This window comes from Triticum urartu, chromosome 4 (assembly GCF_003073215.2).
Source record: "Triticum urartu cultivar G1812 chromosome 4, Tu2.1, whole genome shotgun sequence".
In the NCBI taxonomy this organism is placed as follows: domain Eukaryota; kingdom Viridiplantae; phylum Streptophyta; class Magnoliopsida; order Poales; family Poaceae; genus Triticum; species Triticum urartu.
In genome coordinates, this window is record NC_053025.1 from 338123398 (window position 1) to 338143899 (window position 20502).

Below are 20502 nucleotides of genomic sequence, written 5' to 3' on the forward strand. Positions count from 1 at the left end.
TATAGCCCGTGCATTGCAACAGTTTTACAAAATTAGTTATAGTTAGTTTACTTGTTATTTCATCAGATACATATTGCAAAAATAAAAATAACAGCTTATCAATAATCCAGAGAAATATATGCCACTTCCATTGATTATACAGGAACTGGTCAAAATTTATTATTAGATTTGGATCGAGATAAACTACTTTAGTTTCCCGAAAAGCAAAAAACTCCCTTCAAAATGTAGAATTAACTCTACATAAGATGCTCAATGGAAGCAAACATTTGTTATTTGTATAAGTTTATGCAAAACAAACTCACTGAAGTTACTCACCAAGATGCCCGATGCAATTCCAAAGCAGAAAACGGAATACAAACTCGTAAAACTCACAACAATGTCTGTATGCAAAGCCTCACAAGAGGTTTCTGCAATCTCACAAGATGCTGGGTTTAGTCTAGACGATCTTCTTCACAAGCATATTTTGTAAGCAACTACTACCTTTGATCCTCATGATGCAATGATTGCACACCAAATTTGTAGCTCTATTGGAATGTGTTGGTCTCGTTTATACCTTCGCATGATTGCGACTTTGGTTTACTTGTGCATGTATTCAGCGATGTACTGAATGTAAATAAGGCTATTTAGTGCCAGTCTGCCATTGCTTCTCAAGGCTTTAGTAAACAGACATATAATACCTCTTATTTATTTTATCTGAAGGTTCTTGTCGGATTCACAGTGTGAAAAAATGACAAAAAACTGACATTAAAATTTCTAAAAGTGGACAACTAAAGGAAATGTACAAACAAAATTTAATTTGTGTCAAGTAGGTCAAACCAGAACTATAAAATGTCATTTCTGAAATGTTTGCCAAGTATGTTATCAACATAAGAAAGGAGCCTTGCACTATGTTTTGACTGAAAGGTGCACATTGGTGACCTTAATGTAAATAACATGTCTTAAAATAGTTCATACAAGGGCTATAAAAACATATGAAGAACATAACCCTTCCAAGGTCAAATGGAGTTTTGAACCATTATCATAACCATGAAGATTCGAATCCCCAAAAATAGGGCAGTATTAAGATGTAGATTTCTAAAGTCGTTACACTGTTGTTTGTATCCCTATGGAAAACAAAATTTGAGTACAATTAAATCCTATTAACCTACTACAATAATTCAAAATAATCAACTAAATTGCATTTACTGAACATGAGAACTTATTCTTGGAAGATGTCAGAAAGGAGATCAAACACCATCAACAATAGGCTGTTTAGAAAATAAATGACATGTCAACTGGCATAGAAAATCTTTAAATCATGTTTGACATGAAAATTTGGCTATTACAAATGGCAACTAAATTACACCTGAGAAAGAAAACATCAAGAAGCTAGAGAGAACGGACATGAAAGAACCACCTGAACATACAATTGCACCAACAGGATAGAAATCCATCTCCATCGATCAAACTTGTTTTCACCCTGTCGTACGTAGTGGAGTACACATACGGCATATCTGATGCCATCGGTTCATCAATTGATTCAAAAGAAAAGTTCCGACCAAGCATGCATGAGCACATCCCAGGAGCTCCTAGCATTGACTTCCAACACCTATAACAGATTTTAATACCATGGAGCAGTATTTTCCATATGAGATCATCCTCACCTACTGGTCCAATCACATGAATTTTTACAAGCCAATGCAACTTTTAACTGTCGGACTGAAACCACAAAGCTATAGGCCTGAAGAACAAAAGGCAAAAATCCTCAAATTAACTGACCGGCCACTTGTACTAGAATAACATATCTCTCCGTAGCGCATTATAGCATCATGTTAAACCAACCGGTGGCCAACATACCAGCTTTGACCAATCAAAAATAGATCCCATAGGAATCCCCAAAGAGCAACACTACAGCAGCAGATTACAACCTGATCAGAGATGCCAGCCCAAGGGCAAGGAGAGGAGGGCATACCTCGGTGGTGGTCGTCGAATCCTCATCTACTGGCCTACCTGCAGCTCGTCCAGAGAATATCGTAGATGTTGCTGCAAGAGCCCGACCCGCCGCACCGATGACCAGCAGTCCACCTGCAAGAGGGCGCAGGTGGAGGCCATGATGGCCCTCGTTGACGATGTCGCCTACCTCGCCGGCACCTAGCTCGCCACTGCCAAGGCCCACTGCAACATCAAACAACCAACAACGCTAAATTTTCCAATTGAAAGAAGCAAAGATTATTTAACAACAATAATTTTTTATCTCAAATTCAACATCCTTCAGAGCACCAGGGTCTCTATCTCTCTACCAATCTAAAGTTTCAAACGGTCCAATGCCAAAACCTCATAAAGTCACCACAAGGTTATCTTCTAATGTTTCGATTCGAAAGAAATCCCAAGAATTTCAGGTACCATTGACCTGAGCATGGAAGACAAAGCTTGTAAATGTCATGGTGTTTTCACTCCTAATCGATGGCAGAATTCGTTTGAGAAATATATGCACAACAGAGGTACCGAAAAAATGATATAAACTGACCACGTCTAGGATTCTGATCTACAAAAATAGAAGACTTAATGTTTCTGGCTTGCTTTGAACTAATGCACCAAATGAAAACATTTGATGTGCCCTCCTATATAATAATTAGAAAACATAATTCTTTTACGAAGAAGAATAAATATTGTGTGTTGGACCATTCGGGTCGTTGGCATCAATTGTCAGTATTTTTTTAAGAGCGAGAACATCAACTATTGATCTTAAAATTACTTTATGTCCACTCAAAAGTATTAAAGCCACTCTTCACTTGCATGATCTACAAGTATCTGAACACTTCCTTATGGACTATATGGCTCGGAGGTCCATCTTAATAACGATCTAAAGTTAAAATGGAAGCAACTAAGGAAGCAGAAGTAGCCCGTTAGGAGCCCTAACTCAGAAACACGTAGATGCAGTTTCCTAATATAATCCAAATATATTTGAAAAGGTTGATTGTATTAAAACGGCAATAACCGACCATGAATAATAAATTTTGGAAATAGAAACAATGAAGTGCAAGTTAATCATACACCATGAGATGCGATAGATATATTAAGTTTGAATGTTTTCTTGTGCTGAAACAAACAAATGTGCATGCAGTTTTTTTTCAGCTTTAGCATGGGAGAACAGTACTTTGGCAGTGACTGAGTTTCTTCACCGGCACACTGATATTGACAATTACATATATTTGTTTCTACTGCATGTTAAATGAAAATTTTGATTAATTTGCGTACCTGTCTAACCTAGGATATCGCAATGCTCATAACAAATCTAATGACGTGTCTCACCTAACCTGCCAAACTCTGCTTTTTTCTTTCGGGGAAACCTGCCAAACTCTGTTATGATCAAATCTTTAAGATAGAGCTCCGGTCAAGTCAGTTGATTTAGAACCTTTTCAGTTTAGAGTTAGTAACATGTAGCGGCCAAGTTTTCTTATTTGTGTTGGCTTGTTGCCTTAATAAATGATCCTTTTCCAAAATAATATTATTACATACACATGGAGGCTAGGAAACAGAAAACTGTGTAAATCTATCTATACGTTTGCATTATAACCTTAATCTAATGGAAGCAGAGAAATTCAAAGAAACTAATAATCTAAGAGCACATCATCAATCATGGAGGCGTTCTGTTTGAAGTTCGGTGTCATGTAGAAATTTAGAGCGCCTCGCTGCTGCTGTGCACAATTACAGGAATCCTACTGTTTCATTATAACTGTAGCATCTACTCCAAATACTGAATGATGGAATTAACCTATCAAATATTGAATGCAGCTAGTTTTGGGTTTTTAAATAGTTATTTGTCCTGACTAAAATAAGGATTTTGACATTGGTTGTAGTTTTGCGGCAAATTAATGATAGGCTGCAATTATGAATCCAAAATTTATATTAGTGCTAGAGCACAATCATTGTGCACAAAGTAAAGGAAAACAATTGGTATATACACGATACAGAAGAAATTGGAAGTATATAGTACACGGGTGCAATCAACATACAGAGAGGTCATGGACTTCGAAGAAATCTGCAACAAATCAAAGGAGACCGAGAGGGATGTGAGAGCTCATCCATTTGCCTGACACAAGAAATAGAAATTTTCTTAGTCTGTAGATTCAGTAAAGAAATTACAGTGAAACATAACATTCCAACTCTGCAAGACCACTAACAGTGGCGCATATACTCTCAGTTTTGATCATAATAAGCCAATAGCCCAAGATCAATTGCCAATCATGAACCTTCATGGTCCTGTGAAATAGCCTCTGTACCTCTCCATAGCACACTATAGCATCACATGAAGCCAGCTAGCGGCAAATAGACCAATTTTTACCTGCCAAATTTAGGTCCCGGATAAATCCTCTGCTCGCTCGTCGTCCATCCCTGCACGTCCTCCACATCAAATTAGCAGCAACTGCGTCAAAGTAGCAGCAGCAGCAGCATCAATCAACAAACAACAGGAAAGGAGCAGTACTATATGTAGCTAACAGCAGCGCAGCAGCCATCCCTCTCCCCTGCCCTCCCCGCACCAGCAGTGCACCAGACAGTCCTCGTCCTCATCGATCTCCCCCACTCCCGCAAATGTCCAACGCCCTGCTATACCTCCCCTTATTTATCCCCTAAAAAACCTAAACATGATTAGTTAGATAAAGGGAGACCAAGAACGAACGAGGAACGAACCTGGAGCAGCCGGAGACGCGGCTGCGAAGCCCTACCCGAAACCCTAGCCATGGGGGATGGGCTTGCGAGCGGGCGGTAGAGGACGGGAGCGGAGACTCTGGCCGGAGGGGAGGGAGGCATGGACCGTGGGGAGCTCGGGGGCGTGCTGCACGGCGCCGGAGGTCACCGGAGAAGCGGCCGACGTGGGTGGTGTTGGAAATATGCCCTAGAGGCAATAATAAATTGGTTATTATTATATTTCCTTGTTCATGATAATCGTTTATTATCCATGCTAGAATTGTATTGATAGGAAACTCAGATACATGTGTGGATACATAGACAACACCATGTCCCTAGTAAGCCTCTAGTTGACTAGCTCGTTGATCAATAGATGGTTACGGTTTCCTGACCATGGACATTGGATGTCGTTGATAACGGGATCACATCATTAGGAGAATGATGTGATGGACAAGACCCAATCCTAAGCCTAGCACAAAGATCGTGTAGTTCGTATGCTAAAGCTTTTCTAATGTCAAGTATCATTTCCTTAGACCATGAGATTGTGCAACTCCCGGATACCGTAGGAGTGCTTTGGGTGTGCCAAACGTCACAACGTAACTGGGTGGCTATAAAGGTACACTACAGGTATCTCCAAAAGTGTCTGTTGGGTTGGCACGAATCGAGACTGGGATTTGTCACTCCGTGTAAACGGAGAGGTATCTCTGGGCCCACTCGGTAGGACATCATCATAATGTGCACAATGTGATCAAGGAGTTGATCACGGGATGATGTGTTACGGAACGAGTAAAAGAGACTTGCCGGTAACGAGATTGAACAAGGTATCGGAATACCGATGATCGAATCTCGGGCAAGTATCGTACCGCTAGACAAAGGGAATTGTATACGGGATTGATTAAGTCCTTGACATCATGGTTCATCCGATGAGATCATCATGGAGCATGTGGGAGCCAACATGGGTATCCAGATCCCGCTGTTGGTTATTGACCGGAGAGTTGTCTCGGTCATGTCTGCATGACTCCCGAACCCGTAGGGTCTACACACTTAAGGTTCGATGACGCTAGGGTTATAGGGAAAGTATGTACGCGGTTACCGAATGTTGTTCGGAGTCCCGGATGAGATCCCGGACGTCACGAGGAGTTCCGGAATGGTTCGGAGGTAAAGATTAATATATAGGAAGTATGGTTTTGGCCACCGGAAGTGTTCCGGGCATCACCGGTAGTGTACCAGGACCACCGGAGGGGTCCGGGGGTCCACCGGGTGGGGCCACCAGCCCTGGAGGCCTACATGGGCCAATAGTGGGAAGGGACCAGCCCCTAGGTGGGCTGGGGCGCCTCCCACCAAGGCTCAAGGCGCCTCCAAGAGGGGAGGGGGGCAAACCCTAGGGCAGATGGGCCCTAAGGCCCACCTCAGGTGCGCCTCCCCCTCTCCCCCTTGTGGCCGCCACCCTAGATGGGATCTAGGGTTGCCGCCACCCCTAGGGAGGAAACCCTAGGTGGGGGCGCATCCCTCCCAATCCCCCTATATATAGTGGAGGCAAAGGGGCAGCACAACACATGAAGTTCCTCCCCTGTTGGCGCAGCCCTACCCCTCTCCCTCCTTGTCTCTCGTAGTGCTTGGCGAAGTCCTGCTGGAGTCCCGCGCTCCTCCATCACCACCACGCCGTCGTGCTGCTGCTGGATGGAGTCTTCCCCAACCTCTCCTTCTCCCCTTGCTGGATCAAGGCGTAGGAGACGTCACCGGGCTATACGTGTGTTGAACGCGGAGGTGCCGTCCGTTCGGCACTAGGATCATCGGTGATTTGGATCACGACGAGTACGGCTCCATCAACCCCGTTCACTTGAACGTTTCTGCTTAGCGATCTACAAGGGTATGTAGATGCACTCTCTCTCCCTCGTTGCTAGATGACTCCATACATTGATCTTGGTGATGCGTAGAAAATTTTAAATTTCTGCTACGTTCCCCAACAGGTGGTGGCGGCGGCGAGCGAGAGAGGAGGCGAGAGCCCGTGCTCCGTGTATGGACACATGTATTTTCTTTCTGTCTCTTCTATCGGCTTGTCTGGCTACTGGATTTGATTCGGTGGGCTGAAGCCCATGCAGGTGACGTATGGGCTGAGATAGGGAAGCGTGACCGATGGGAAACGTGATGTAGGAGCCGATGAAACCGAAAATTACCTAAGCAAAAAAATTAGTACCATCTTGAATATGAGTTTTTTTTAACTGAAAGCGTAAATTCACGGGGAAAAGCATATTGTGACGGTGAACCCACGGAGTCAATCCGTGCTTTATTATTAGTGAAAGATATACTAGTAAAAGGGCCCGTGCATTGCAACGGGAAAAAACAGACATGGTACAGTCGGTCTTTTAGATTCGGCAAACTACGGTTTTCAGTTACAACATTATCGACTTGTTCATCTTGAGTAGCATTGTATATCAATGAGAGAGGAAACATCAATATTGTTCATTCCTTCTTTATGAGGTCTCTCTTGTATGTCACTTTATATGGCCATACAGTCCTCTTTTTATTGTCATGTTATAGCTACATACCTCAACCCACGTAATGTTCATTCTTTTTTTACCGGGTCACTCTCTTATTGCCACGTTATAGCCACACACATCTCAACCCCGTACACAACTTGCATTCCTTCTTTACTGGGTCTGTCATTGTAAAATTATAGCCACACCTCACTTTATGTTTTGTTTATTTCCAGAGAGGCTTGTTGAATGTATATTTGGGAATATATATAAATTTATGAGATCTTGTATGAATTATCGAAATAGTACTATTAGTTAATAAAATAACATTTTTGATAGAATCGAAAGCTGGCCTACAACAATTTGCCTGCCTTGCCTCAACACCGGCCTACTTGACCATCTTTTTTAGCCGGCCCACGCCTAACAAACCCTAGCGCAGCTCGATCCCCTCCTCCTTCCCTTGTGCCTAAGGATGAGTATAAAAACTGAGAACCAAAGACGAAAAAACAGGAACCAAAGTGAAAAAAACCAAGGATTGAAACTTCGATTGTTCAATCGGTTAGCGAATGATAAAAAACTGGAATTATTGAGTTGAGCTCGGTCATTGGAATTTGCTAACCGAATTCCTAAATTAACTGAAATACAGTAATTAAAGCCGGCCAATTAAGACCTATGACCCATCCACGTTAAGAAAAACTACATGGAGATTTCCCACACCCTTTTTCTCAGCCATAAATGCAGTCCCCACACCACGTAGAACAAAAGAACGCAACTCTCGCATGATTTCTACCCTTTTTTTTTGAGCAAAATGATTTCTACCCTCCCAATAGAGGGAAATCCCTTCTTTTCTTTAAAAACAGGCCGGCCCATTCCAGCACACCCCAGCCAGGCCTCCACTTATCCCCACCACTTAGAGAACCCTAGCCCGATTCTCACTCGTCTGCCTCCTCTCGATCTCCTCGACCTCACCTCGCGCCGCCAGGAGGAGAGGAGCAGCGCGCGCCCGATCCCCTGCACCGATCGGCCGCTGCCGCCGGCGAGGTCCTCCACCGCCGCCACCCGCGTCTCTCGCGCGTTCTCCTCCTCCCTCTGTGCCCCATCGCCCCACTCTCACCCTCTTTCTCTTCCCTGCTAGCGCTGAAGGAAGCCATGGCCGCCTCCTTTCGGTTCGCGCCGCTGCTGTCGGTTGCCCTCGCCGATGCGTTCCCGGTTAACCCGTTGCCAGCATCTCCCATCCACGATGCTCCCCTCTGCTCGTCTTCTTGCTATCCCCTGCAAGCCTGCGTCGCCATGGTCCATGGCGTCGACGCCGGCGAACTCCTCGCCCCCGGACGACTCTCCATGTCTCCTCCATCTCCGCGCATGCCTCCCGCCTCGCTGCCACCGCATCGCTGCCGCCGCCAGATGTGACGAGCGCAGCAATAAGGATTGCGGGTTGAAGAACGAATCGTTTTTTGGTTTAGCCACTTATAAAAAGGGTCTGTGGGTTGATTAAATAAAAAGTTAGGGGCCTCTTGCAAAAATGCCACGGCGGTGAACCCGATAGACTCATTGCAACGGAGACATAAATATTTTGTAGTTCAATACCAATTATATGTGACATTTCTGTTAACCTGCAGAACGTCAGAAATTATAGAATAATGATGCCTACAAATAACAATGCACCAGGAGAAACAAAATCACCTTTTTTAAGTAAAAAAACCTGATCCAACATTCAAGTAATTTAGGTGCTGATCTTTGTGCATAGTACTCCCTCCGTAAAAAATAAATATAGAAACGCTTAGGTTTTTAAAAGTAGTGATCTAAATGCTCTTATATTTCTTTACAGAGGGAGTACTACGCTACATTACACAGTGATGATGATACAAGCAGGAGAAAATTGAGTATTATGAAGTGAATCTACCAAACAGCCCTGACTACTAAGGATCAATCTAGATATTTATGTGACCTTCTAAATCATGGCCCTTAAGTTTCTTTTGATGCTGGCCTTACTTCATATAAAGGGATATCAGATTGTTGATTGATGCCAAGCTCGTCCATCTTGTGATAAAGGTGTGTTGCTTTCTCTTCTTTTTTAGATGAGCAATAACAGTTCAGAAGTGCACCATAGGTTCGATGGTTCTTGGCCATCAAATTATTTTTCAGCTACCACAGTGACATGTATCTTTATAAATGAGGTCCAAACGTTTTCCACGGTCAGTGTACGACATGTTCATACCCTTGTATCAAGCAAGAGTGTCCGAGAGGACTAAGTTAGCTACAAACAAACTTCATTGTACTACATGAAGAATAAAGCATGAGAGACTGGATATCTCTGTTGTCAGTTTGGTTCACACCTCCGGCCATGTTGGTCAACTGAAATACACTCCAGCTATAAGCTTGCTACTCAGTTGAGATTATGAGCACTGTACTGAGCCTAAGATAAAGAAGGAACCTTGAACAGAGTTTGCTTTCAAGACACCGAGATAACAAAAAGCTCAATCCACTTAGTATAGCGGAGTAACACTCAAGGTTATGTCAACTACAGTATTAGCAAACTAAAGTCTGAATCATCAATGCCAATTGAAGATCACATTTGTTCGCATTCGAAAGTCAGAGTGCATCAAATCAGTATAAAAAGAATCCAATGCATCCTTGCAAATCTCTAGTGCATAATCACAAGTGAAAAAGGACAAACTATTTAGTAAAACAAGGGTGGTGCAAACTCAAGTCTGAATCATTATCAATGGCAATTGAATCGAACTCATCTCTGCTTCTGATCCTCTGCTGCCGCCCCTGACCTGCTGATTCTGCTCTCTGCTGCTGCCCTCGGTTGCTGTACCTCTCCTTCTCCAATGAACTGCTGCTCCTAATCTTCTCTGAACCCAAACTGTTGCTGCTTCGCTTCCTCTCTAAACCTCGTAACAAAATTTAGAAAGCTTAGAGTGCACCATAGCAAAAATGCAGGTCTCGACATAGGGTAATAAAATTCTGATCTTGGGATCTTTAGATGAAGTACCTGCGATCAATTCCATGTGTGCAACACTCCAACTACTAAAAGAGTCAGGTTCGAAGCTAGAGCCTCTTGGTAAGAGCTGAGGGATTCTACACCAACCAAACAACAAGGCACAAGAAGACCATGATGTATCAAGTCCTAGAAAATTGAGTATTAGTTGCATTTTTACTCAAAAACACTTTCAACTACTATTAGATGCTCCAATCTATATGCGCGTGCCTAAAAATTCTAGGCTGCAAAACCAAAGAAAACGGAAAAGATCAAGACACACAATTGTTCCATTGCATGAGAAGGTAAGCTGATCTTTACAACATTCTATATATCTTATATCTTTGTGAGACCCACGGGCTCAGTGTAGAAAACTCTTCTAATGGATATTAATATTATTGCTGCTAATGTTGGTCCTTTCAGCCTCAAATTTCTACTCCAGTTTAGACAGGAAGCCCCATTGTTCAGTATAGATGGCAGTTTATATGTGTTTTTAAAAGCAAGAGCACCACCTCATGCTATGGAAACCTAAAGAGCAGACAACAAAAATGCCCATTTACATAATCTAACAAACTTTAAGCTAGTAGTCCTATGACCACAAGTTTATTACTATGGACATTTACATTTGTCTACTTGTAGTATAATCATATAACGGGCAAGCACAAGTTCCAGTATATAGTATAGCATACGTACACATAAATGTAGACCAAATTTCATCGGCTAGAATTGTGAACCGAATCAATTAGAAGAATACAAACGGACCATATCCCCACAGAATAAGAGATGGCCAACTGCTCATCATACAATATGATGATCAGAAGTGTGGAACAATTCACACGACAAATAAATAAACTTGTTCAGCAGCCTCCCCAGCACTCGGCAATGACACCGGCAGCCTCCCCAGCACTCTATCACTGCACGAGCTACCATTACCCCTTGTCTATCTCTCGATCTTGATCTAGAAAAATAACAGTGAGAAAAGAATTATTTACCTGATACAAAAAATATAATTCTCTGGTGCATGAAAAGAAACTATTGTGGCAATCATTAAACATGCAACAGGACTTTATAGGAACCGCATATAGTCATGGGTAAATCTCAAAGCATCTTTGCTCGATATTCTCTTTATATGATCTGCCAAAATTAGGTGTGCTTCTTCTGCCATTATGCTTGGCAAACTCAACAATTCGCTTGCTATAGTTCCTTCGTACTATATTTGGCAACCTAAAAATAATGTGTAGGGGAGGGCATAAGTGTATGTCAAAGGATCATAACCCAAAGTATGTTTAGTAAATTACCACAGAAAAGCACAAACCTGAGTGTGCAAAAGAATTGTTAGCAATTGGGATGGGCATCGATGAAGAACATTTCTGATCTACAATGTTTGAACACCGGGAAACTTACTCTTTTTAGAAGAAAAAAATGGCCAGGAGAAATCACAAATTAGTTCCAGCTCCCTCCATGCTTCTTATATAAATACAACCAAAAAGCAGTGATAAAAACTTCCCCCCTTGAGGCAGTATGGACAGCTTACCAAATCTTTAGTCTTTCTCATCTTAAGGTCATCTCCAACATCAATACTCTGAAAACAAATATGCCAAAGATGGGTTTTACCTTCCCTGGAAGTTTATAGTACTCCAAAGCTTCATCCAACCGTTGTTAACGGAGGGGAATACATATATATGCAGGCAACCACAACCTGCTCTCGTGACCCGTCGTCTTGGACCTTGCCGCCCCGTCCCAGTGCCTCCATCTATCTGCAACAAACACACCTTGCCGCCCCGTCCCAGTGCCTCCATCTATCTGCAACACACACACACCTTGCCGACTTCACCCAGGCCTACCCCTGTCTGCGATGGGCCTGTGCCTCCAGCGTCCGCCATGGCCTGCAGCTCGTCCATCGTGTGCTAAAACCTGAATCCAGGTTGTACGTTGTCCCGATCCAATCTCTCCTTTTTCCTTTCTCATCATCCGATCTTTTTTCCTCGAGGTGTCTCACTATAGACGCAGACTTTTTTTAGTTCTATTTAATCGGCCATAGGCACAACTCTTTGTCACCCGAGTTGTGTAGTCTCTCCTTTAATTCCTTCCTGCATATATTTATGTCAATGTGCTTACGTCCGTTCTCTCATCAAATGCCCGTATGTTGCAACGGGAGAGCACCGGTTCCTGTGAAGCACGGTTGGTCGAGTTGAGAAACTGTGTCATAGGACAAAAAAAGCAAATAAACTATCCTTCCACTACTCAATGATAAAAGCAAATAACTTACTGTGCAAATGGCTCAAGTCAGTTAATTAGGAACTTCTTCATATTAACCAACTCTTCACGTGCAGCAACAGCCATCATCTCAAATATGCTGAGGCTTGTCTATAAAGGCAAGAACAAAATCAAGTTTAGGAACATCAAAAATTAATTAGAATGAGAATAGTACGTTGATGGCATGTGGCAAGCACAGAATACTCAATCTCATTCTTGTAGGGAACAATCAAATGCAGCAATGTGGCCACCTTTATGACTAACTTTTGTGGGATTAAAAGAGCTACATCTGTTGACATTCAACAGTTATTGGCTTCATTCTTACCCTAATTCTTAGGACATATTTGTGTTTACAACAACATTCAGGTCAGGTAACAAAGACTAACTCCCACGGTTACATGCTTGAGGTGATGCTATCATTCTGTCAGTATAATAGTAGAAATCCTCATATCCTCTTGCAATGAGCAGAAATATAATCTGTATGTACATGTTTATGTTTTTTCTACCAAGAGAAAACTATTATGGACATGAAACATAATCAAATCAGGTTGATTTCTATTTACAGAAAGAATCCCATTTATATGGTCTATCTGTACAATTATATGGCTAATGGTTAGAACGAATGAATTTATTTTGGGGAACAAGAGAACGGATGATTTGAAGTGTATGTGCTCCACCACTATGGTGAGGACACACATATTGCTTATTGTGCAGGATAATAGAAACATGCAGAACGTCTTACCTCAGATTTGCAGGAGTACTACTGGACCAGATCTTATCAGTTCAAGGAACAAATTGGAGTGGTGCGCAGTAATACTTTTCTTACAGAACTTACTTTGCACGTAAACTAATCTCTAACACAAACACATCTTCAGAGCCACCCAATAGCTCAGCCGACTTCGATCTTGACCCCAACTGTACGATACAGGAAAACAAAGTTGACTAAACCACACAAGAAGAGAGGATTCCAATATGATGAATCCGGTGATGGAGCACCTTTTGGTCCCTGCAGCAAAGCTGGATGCCACGAAGGAGAGGATATGCCGAGCGTCAGGTGGCTAGCATGACAAATGTTCCCAAGATTTTTTCCTGGACACTAAAAAACTAAAAACAGTTGGATTCAACGACAAGCATACACGATCCTTTAATTCTCCACAAAACAAAAAATTGCAAACATAAAAAAACATACAACTTTACATGTTTTTCCTTTTTTCTCTCAAGATGGAAATCATAATACAGAAGGAGATAGGCCAAAAGATTGACTAAAGGAATAACAGAGCAGCTCCTCTCTGTTTTTCCTGAACCACTACACTTTTTTTCCTGGACCTCTGCAAGGGACAACAGCAAGCGTCTGGATTCTCCACTGCTACCCATGCAACTTGCAGTACAATTTTGCATATTTATGCAGGTTTATATGAGGCAACAAGCCATGACCTGAGTTGTGTGCTGGCCATGATCTCAAGGTGTGCACACGACAGTAAGTATTCTAGCAACATCGATTACTTGAAGACAGAGTATACATTGACAGAACTTACAGTATTACTTGAAGACAGTGGGCATTGACAGAATTTCATCCTCCAGCGGCGGAGCTTGGCAGGGGCGGCGGCGCTGTGAGGTGCAGCCCATGGGAAAGGTGAGGGGCGGCCAGATCCGCGGGTGCTGGCGACAAACGACGGCCTGGTCGGGCGCTCGGTGAGGCAGAGGCGCGGGGGCACAGCTGCGCAGGGAGGCTGCCGGTAGGCTCGATTTGGAAATCAAGGAGAGGACTGGGTGGATGGATTTTTGGATCGGGGGGATCCCGATGGGAGGAGGGTAGGCGGTGGTGACGCTCGACGGCGGGGTGTGTCCGGCGGCGCGCGGTGAGGGCAGGGTAGGAGGTGGTGTTGCGCTGCCGGTGGAGATGAGATTGGGAGGCCGGGACGTGCGTGGCTGGGCAATTTTTTTCTCTCCCGTACCGGTTCGGCTGACTTACTATGAAGACTGCGAGTGGAATATCTAAAGCCTTGTTCGGTTACACCCCTTCACAAAAGGATTAAAGGGGATTTGAAGAGGTTTTGACTTGTAGGGGATTAAATCTATTTCAATCCCTGCCAAACCCCCTCCAAATCCCTCCCAACCGAACACAGCCTAAACGGAGAGGGACTTTACGACTATTAGTATCACCTTGTTTATATTACGATTTTGTCTATATACGGATCATAAAAGCGTATTATGATATGAGAAGAAAGCGTATTATGACGGTGTATTCATGGAGTCAATCCGTACTTTATTATTAGGGATAGAAAAATAAAAAAACTAGCACAAATGCCCGTGCGTTGCAACGGGAGAAGAAGAAAAAATAAACATACTTTCGGAACCCAATAGCTCAAGACCCTTCCCCCTCCTCCTTCTCCCATGACCGACTGTCAGACATGGTAACATTAGTAAACTCTTTGAAATCTTCCACATTGCCGCATGAGAAACAACATGGAAAGATGTGTTGTGCAAAAACATAACCGTGAAAGGAATTTGTAAGTGTACTGTAGGTGTGTGCAATTTAAATCCATCTGGTCGCGAGTATCTTTTCACATATTTATTGACGTTGCTTAGTGATGCCCCAAAAATAGCGCACTATAATGAAAATAGTAAAGTCTTAGTACAACGTTCTTGCTTCACTATGGGGCAACAAATATTTCCATGAATCAGTGTTGGATAGGTTTAGGGAATGGGTAGCATAGCACTATTTGTGTTGAACGATATTAGAAGCATTTTTTGCGGGGTAATGTTATTAGAAGCATTTTTTGCGGGGCAATTATATTAGGAGCATTGTACAAATATCCTCCATCAGTGGCTAATATGACAAAGTAAAGTGCGGAGTTTGTGTCGCACACAACAGGGAGTCCACCTACTTGTGCTTTGGTGACCAACATTGTAAGAGTTTGTGACGAGCGCTAGTGGGTCGAGCAGAAAAATAAGAACAAACGTTTATTTTTGTTTTTGGAGACCGCCCTCTTTCTTTCCTTCCTTATTCTGCCATACGACATGAAATCCCCCCTCCTCTTTCCACATGAAATCCGATCCCTCTTTCCTTCTTTATTTTTCTTTCTTTTCTTCCTTATATGTCAAGAGTCATGAAATCCCTCCTCTTTCCTTCTTTATTTTTCTCTCTTTCCTTCTTTATTATGAAGGACTTATTTCCTTCTTTATTGGTTTCCGAGATGGCTCCTTAATACCGAGGAAACTCATGAAATCGCCCTCCTCTTTCCTTCTTTATTTTTTCTTTCTTATCTTCCTTATTCTGTTAAGAGACATGAAATCCCTCCCTCTTTCTTTATTTATTTTTTCTCTCTTTCCTTCTTTATTATGGAAGGACCTATTTCCTTCTTTACTGGTTCCCGAGATGGCTCCTTGATACCGAGGAAACTCGAAGATGTATATAAATTACAAAGATTGAGTTTAAGGTAGCGGTATGGGACTATTTAAAAGGGTTTAGAGTTCGATTCAGCCCACCATCGCATACTTTTCTGCACCAGGCTTTGGGCCAGCTTTGCCTATTCGGTTGTGTGGCTTCCCTCGGCAGGGTGGGCCAAAATAATGAGGCGACCGAAAATCCTCCTTGCGTGGTAGACTAAATGGGTAATCCTTGTTTTTCCAAACATACAATGGACCAGCTGAGTTGGTTGCCCATTTAGTCTACCCTCAGCTTCACCTCCCCTTGTTAGTCTACCCAAACATACAATGGGTAATCCTTGTTAGTCTACCCTCCCCCCCCCCTGCACCACCCTAGGCCTGACTAACACTGTCCTAGCTTCACCTCTCCACCTCTCCAATCACCACAGGTTGTTGTGTTCTTATGTACGCGTCCATTACATCAGAGACTCTTACCACCACGTGTAGGATAAGCTCGAGGATCCTTTTTTCGTTTACAAAATTATCATACAATGTAAATATGTCAACTGCTCTTTGCAGAATCGCTAAAAAATTCATGTTAATTTCCTGCGAATGAATAATGTTTGATTTTTTTGTATGAATTTCTATTTTGCGTTGCCTAGGCTTGCCAAGGTGGACATGACTAATATTATTGTAGAAGGCACTTCAACTTTTGCCTCGAATGAAACAAGGTATTTGGATCGGACTGTAAGCACCCAAAACATTTTTGCTTGCTTCCTTTTTGAGTTTCCAGTTATCCTCTATTTCCCTTCTTCATTTTTACTGGATGTGAATCATTTATTGCTGTCACTAAATCCATGTTGGAAAATCTACATCGGTTTGACATAGGCACATTGATGAGAGTGCTTAAAGCTGCCACAGTTGTTTGAGTGGTTTGTGTTTTCAGTACGAAGAAAATCTACATCTTATTTTTATTTTGTGAAGAAGAGCCATCTCAATTTAAAGTGTGAGTTGTTTGTGTTCTCAGTACGAGATCTGCTATCAATTTTTTTCCGGTGAAACATAACATGCATGCAAGGTAGCTACTGTTATGTTGGAAACCGAACTTACTGCATCTAGAAAAGAATACTCATTGTGCCACCAGTTAGTAGCAACTTATCAAATCCTGATGGTTAGAAGCAAGTTTCACTCGCTGAAAACTATTGTTGTTGTATTCCTCTCATGAGTTTTGTTTTGTTCCTATTGCTGATCGGCTGGCCCGTTTTTACAATTTTCTAAGTAATTTTATATTATGACATTCTTACATTCATAGTTTTGGTTTTCTTCAGGATGGGGACTTATATCCTTGTTAGGCAGTGAAGATGCTCTTGTGGGTCACATAACACATGTTTAAAGCCTATCTCCCGGTGCAAAGCACGAGCGATTTTCCTAGTAATTTCTAATTGTCATTGCAAACATGTTCAATCATAATATGCTAAATCATGGATACTAAGTTAAACATAGTTACAAAAACAAAAACAAGTTGAGTTCATACCCGCTTTTCCCTGCCACAATCACTTCATCAAATATCGTCATTATTGCCTTTCACTTCCACAACCGAATGATGTGAAAATAATAATAGTGCAAAAGTGTCGTGGACTAAGTTGGAATCTGCAATATTTTATTCAGAGGAGAAGACAATAATATGGGCTCTTCGTTAGATCAACAATAATGCATATGAGAGCCACTCGTCATTTTCATCGTGGTCTTCTCCTTAATACAACTCAATAAAAAAAGAATTTTAGAGAAACACACTGAAATATTTTTGGAGTTTTTGATTTTTCATAAAGAAAGCAAATTAAGGAAAGAAAATGAAACGAGAAAAACCATTTACACGGGAAAGCTTCCAACAAGCAAAAGAAGAAACGGGAAATCTTTTTGGGTTTTCTTTTAATACTGCAACTAAATTAAACTAGAGAAAAAAATGAAAAGAAGCAAGAAATATTTTTGGGTCCTCTCAAAGTTTTTCAAACACATAAGAAGAAAGTGAGAAAATAAAACTAACATGGATAATACAATGAAAAAGTATTAACACCAAAAAACTGCAATGAAGTGTGTGAACATGAATATAATGTCAGTGGAAATACGTATTCCCCCAAGCTTAGGCATTTGACCTAGCTTGGTAATCGCCACCCATAATAGCCATCCAGTCCCATGTGAAAGTGCTGAGGCGGCGGCATCTGAGCGTCCCACTACTGGGCTGCTCCTCTACCGCTGCATGGTTGTTCTGTTAGGCAACAATATCCGCTGGTAGGATGGTTTATCCGTTCCTAGCAATAGAATCAAACAAAGTAGGTGCAGGCAACGGGATAATATCACGGGTATTCTCACCAAATACCAAGTTATAACAAATATGGTTAAAAGAATCAGAAGCATAAATAAAGTGGTGGTTCTTCATCGCATGGTGATCTAGATAAGCTCTGGGCAACGGAAAATCATGATGGCGTATCTGAACACTAAAACATCTCGCTAAGCGAGTGGCATAAATACCACCATGGATTTTACCCTTAGTTCTGTTAATGTGCAGACGATGCAATGATTGTTGGGGAACGTAGTAATTTCAAAAAATTTCCTACGCACACGCAAGATCATGGTGATGCATAGCAACGAGAGGGGAGAGTGTTGTCTACGTACCCTCGTAGACCGAAGCGGAAGCGTTGATGCAACGTAGAGGAAGTAGTCGTACGTCTTCCCGATCCGACCGATCCAAGTACCGTTACTCCGGCACCTCTGAGTTCTTAGCACACGTACAACTCGATGACGCTCCCCGGGCTCCGATCCAGCAAAGCTTCGGGGATGAGTTCCGTCAGCACGACGGCGTGGTGACGATGATGATGTTCTACCGACGCAGGGCTTCGCCTAAGCACTGCAATGATATGATCGAGGTGGAATATGGTGGAAGGGGGCACCGCACACGGCTAAGGAACGATCACGAGGATCAACTTGTGTGTCCTAGGGTGCCCCCTTGCCCCCGTATATAAAGGAGGGAGGGGGAGGTGCGGCCGGCCCCAAGGGGTGCGCCTGGAGGAGTCCTACTCCCACCGGGAGTAGGACTCCCCCCTCTCTTGCCTTGTTGGAGAAGGAAAGGGGGAGGGAGAAGAGGAAAGGGGGGCGCCGCCCCCCCCCTTCCTTGTCCTATTCAGAGTAGGGGGGGAGGGGGCGCGTGGCCTTCCCTGGCCGGCCCCTCTCTTCTCCCTTATGGCCCATGTAGGCCCATTAACCCGCGGGGGGGGTCCGGCAACCCCCCGGTACTCTCGGTAAAATCCCGATTTCACCCGGAACACTTCCGATGCCAAATGTAGGCTTCCAATATATCAATCTTTATGTCTCGACCATTTCGAGACTCCTCGTCATGTCCTGATCACATCCGGGACTCCGAACAACCTTCGGTACATCAAAATGCATAAACTCATAATAACTGTCATCGTAACGTTTAAGCGTGCGGACCCTACGGGTTCGAGAACAATGTAGACATGACCGAGACACGTCTCTGGTCAATAACCAATAGCGGTACCTGGATGCCCATATTGGCTCCTACATATTCTACGAAGATCTTTATCGGTCAGACTGCATAACAACATACGTTGTTCCCTTTGTCATCGGTATGTTACTTGCCCGAGATTCGATCGTCGGTATCCAATACCTAGTTCAATCTCGTTACCGGCAAGTCTCTTTACTCGTTCCGTAATACATCATCTCGCAACTAACTCATTGGTTGCAATGCTTGCAAGGCTTATGTGATGTGCATTACCGAGAGGGCCTAGAGATACCTCTCCGACGATCGGAGTGACAAATCCTAATCTCGAAATACGTCAACCCAACATGTACCTTTGGAGACACCTGTAGAGCACCTTTATAATCACCCCAGTTACGTTGTGACGTTTGGTAGCACACAAAGTGTTCCTCCGGCACACGGGAGTTACATAATCTCATAGTCATAGGAACATGTATAAGTCATGAAGAAAGCAATAGCAACATACTAAACGATTGGGTGCTAAGCTAATGGAATGGGTCATGTCAATCAGATCATTCAACTAATGATGTGATCCCGTTAATCAAATAACAACTCTTTTGTCTATGGTTAGGAAACATAACCATCTTTGATTAACGAGCTAGTCAAGTAGAGGCATACTAGTGACACTCTGTTTGTCTATGTATTCACACACGTATTATGTTTCCGGTTAATACAATTCTAGCATGAATAATAAACATTTATCATGATATAAGGAAATAAATAATAACTTTATTATTGCCTCTAGGGCATATTTCCTTCAATGATAGCCCCTAAGTTGTAGGTGTGGTCATTGTGGAGTGCATGACTAGAATGGCGAGGCCAGGGGCACTAAGTATACCGCCCTTCTCTCTAGCAGTCAGACACTTCGTGACAAATAAGGCAATGTAATGCACAGAAGGAAACTGCAGAATAGTGGTTGTGGCTTTCGACATGCCCCTTCCCCCACCCACTTTCAAAGTGAGGAGGAAGACCTCAAACTCTGTCGGTCTAGGCACTCTTAATTCCCCATCAGAGGGAATTAAACATATCTCACAAAATTCAGTGAGCGGTATCTGATGGGTTTTATAATATAAATTAAACCGCACTGCAGGAGGTTCATGCCTATTTAGAAAATAAATTTTTTGCACAAAGGAGTTCGTGAGGGTTTGGTGTTGGTCACACTCATCTGGCAGGAAGTTGGTAAGTCCAGCATTTGC

General features: G+C 42.8%; 1 long non-coding RNA gene across 14 annotated transcripts; it reads right to left on the reverse strand.

Annotated features, from left to right (window-relative positions):
* Window positions 1-9683: 9683 nt before the first annotated feature.
* LOC125551616 lies at window positions 9684-14371 on the reverse strand. 14 transcript variants are annotated; one of them, XR_007302931.1, is made up of 7 exons: window positions 13920-14367; window positions 13381-13480; window positions 13220-13299; window positions 12398-12495; window positions 11444-12297; window positions 10144-11352; window positions 9684-10036 (listed from the first exon to the last, which is right to left on the reverse strand). It is a non-coding gene; the product is annotated as an uncharacterized LOC125551616 (long non-coding RNA). The 14 variants fall into 14 exon arrangements; XR_007302924.1 differs by having other exon boundaries at window positions 13127-13299; XR_007302932.1 differs by having other exon boundaries at window positions 10144-10229; window positions 10891-11352; window positions 12398-13299.
* Window positions 14372-20502: the final 6131 nt, after the last annotated feature.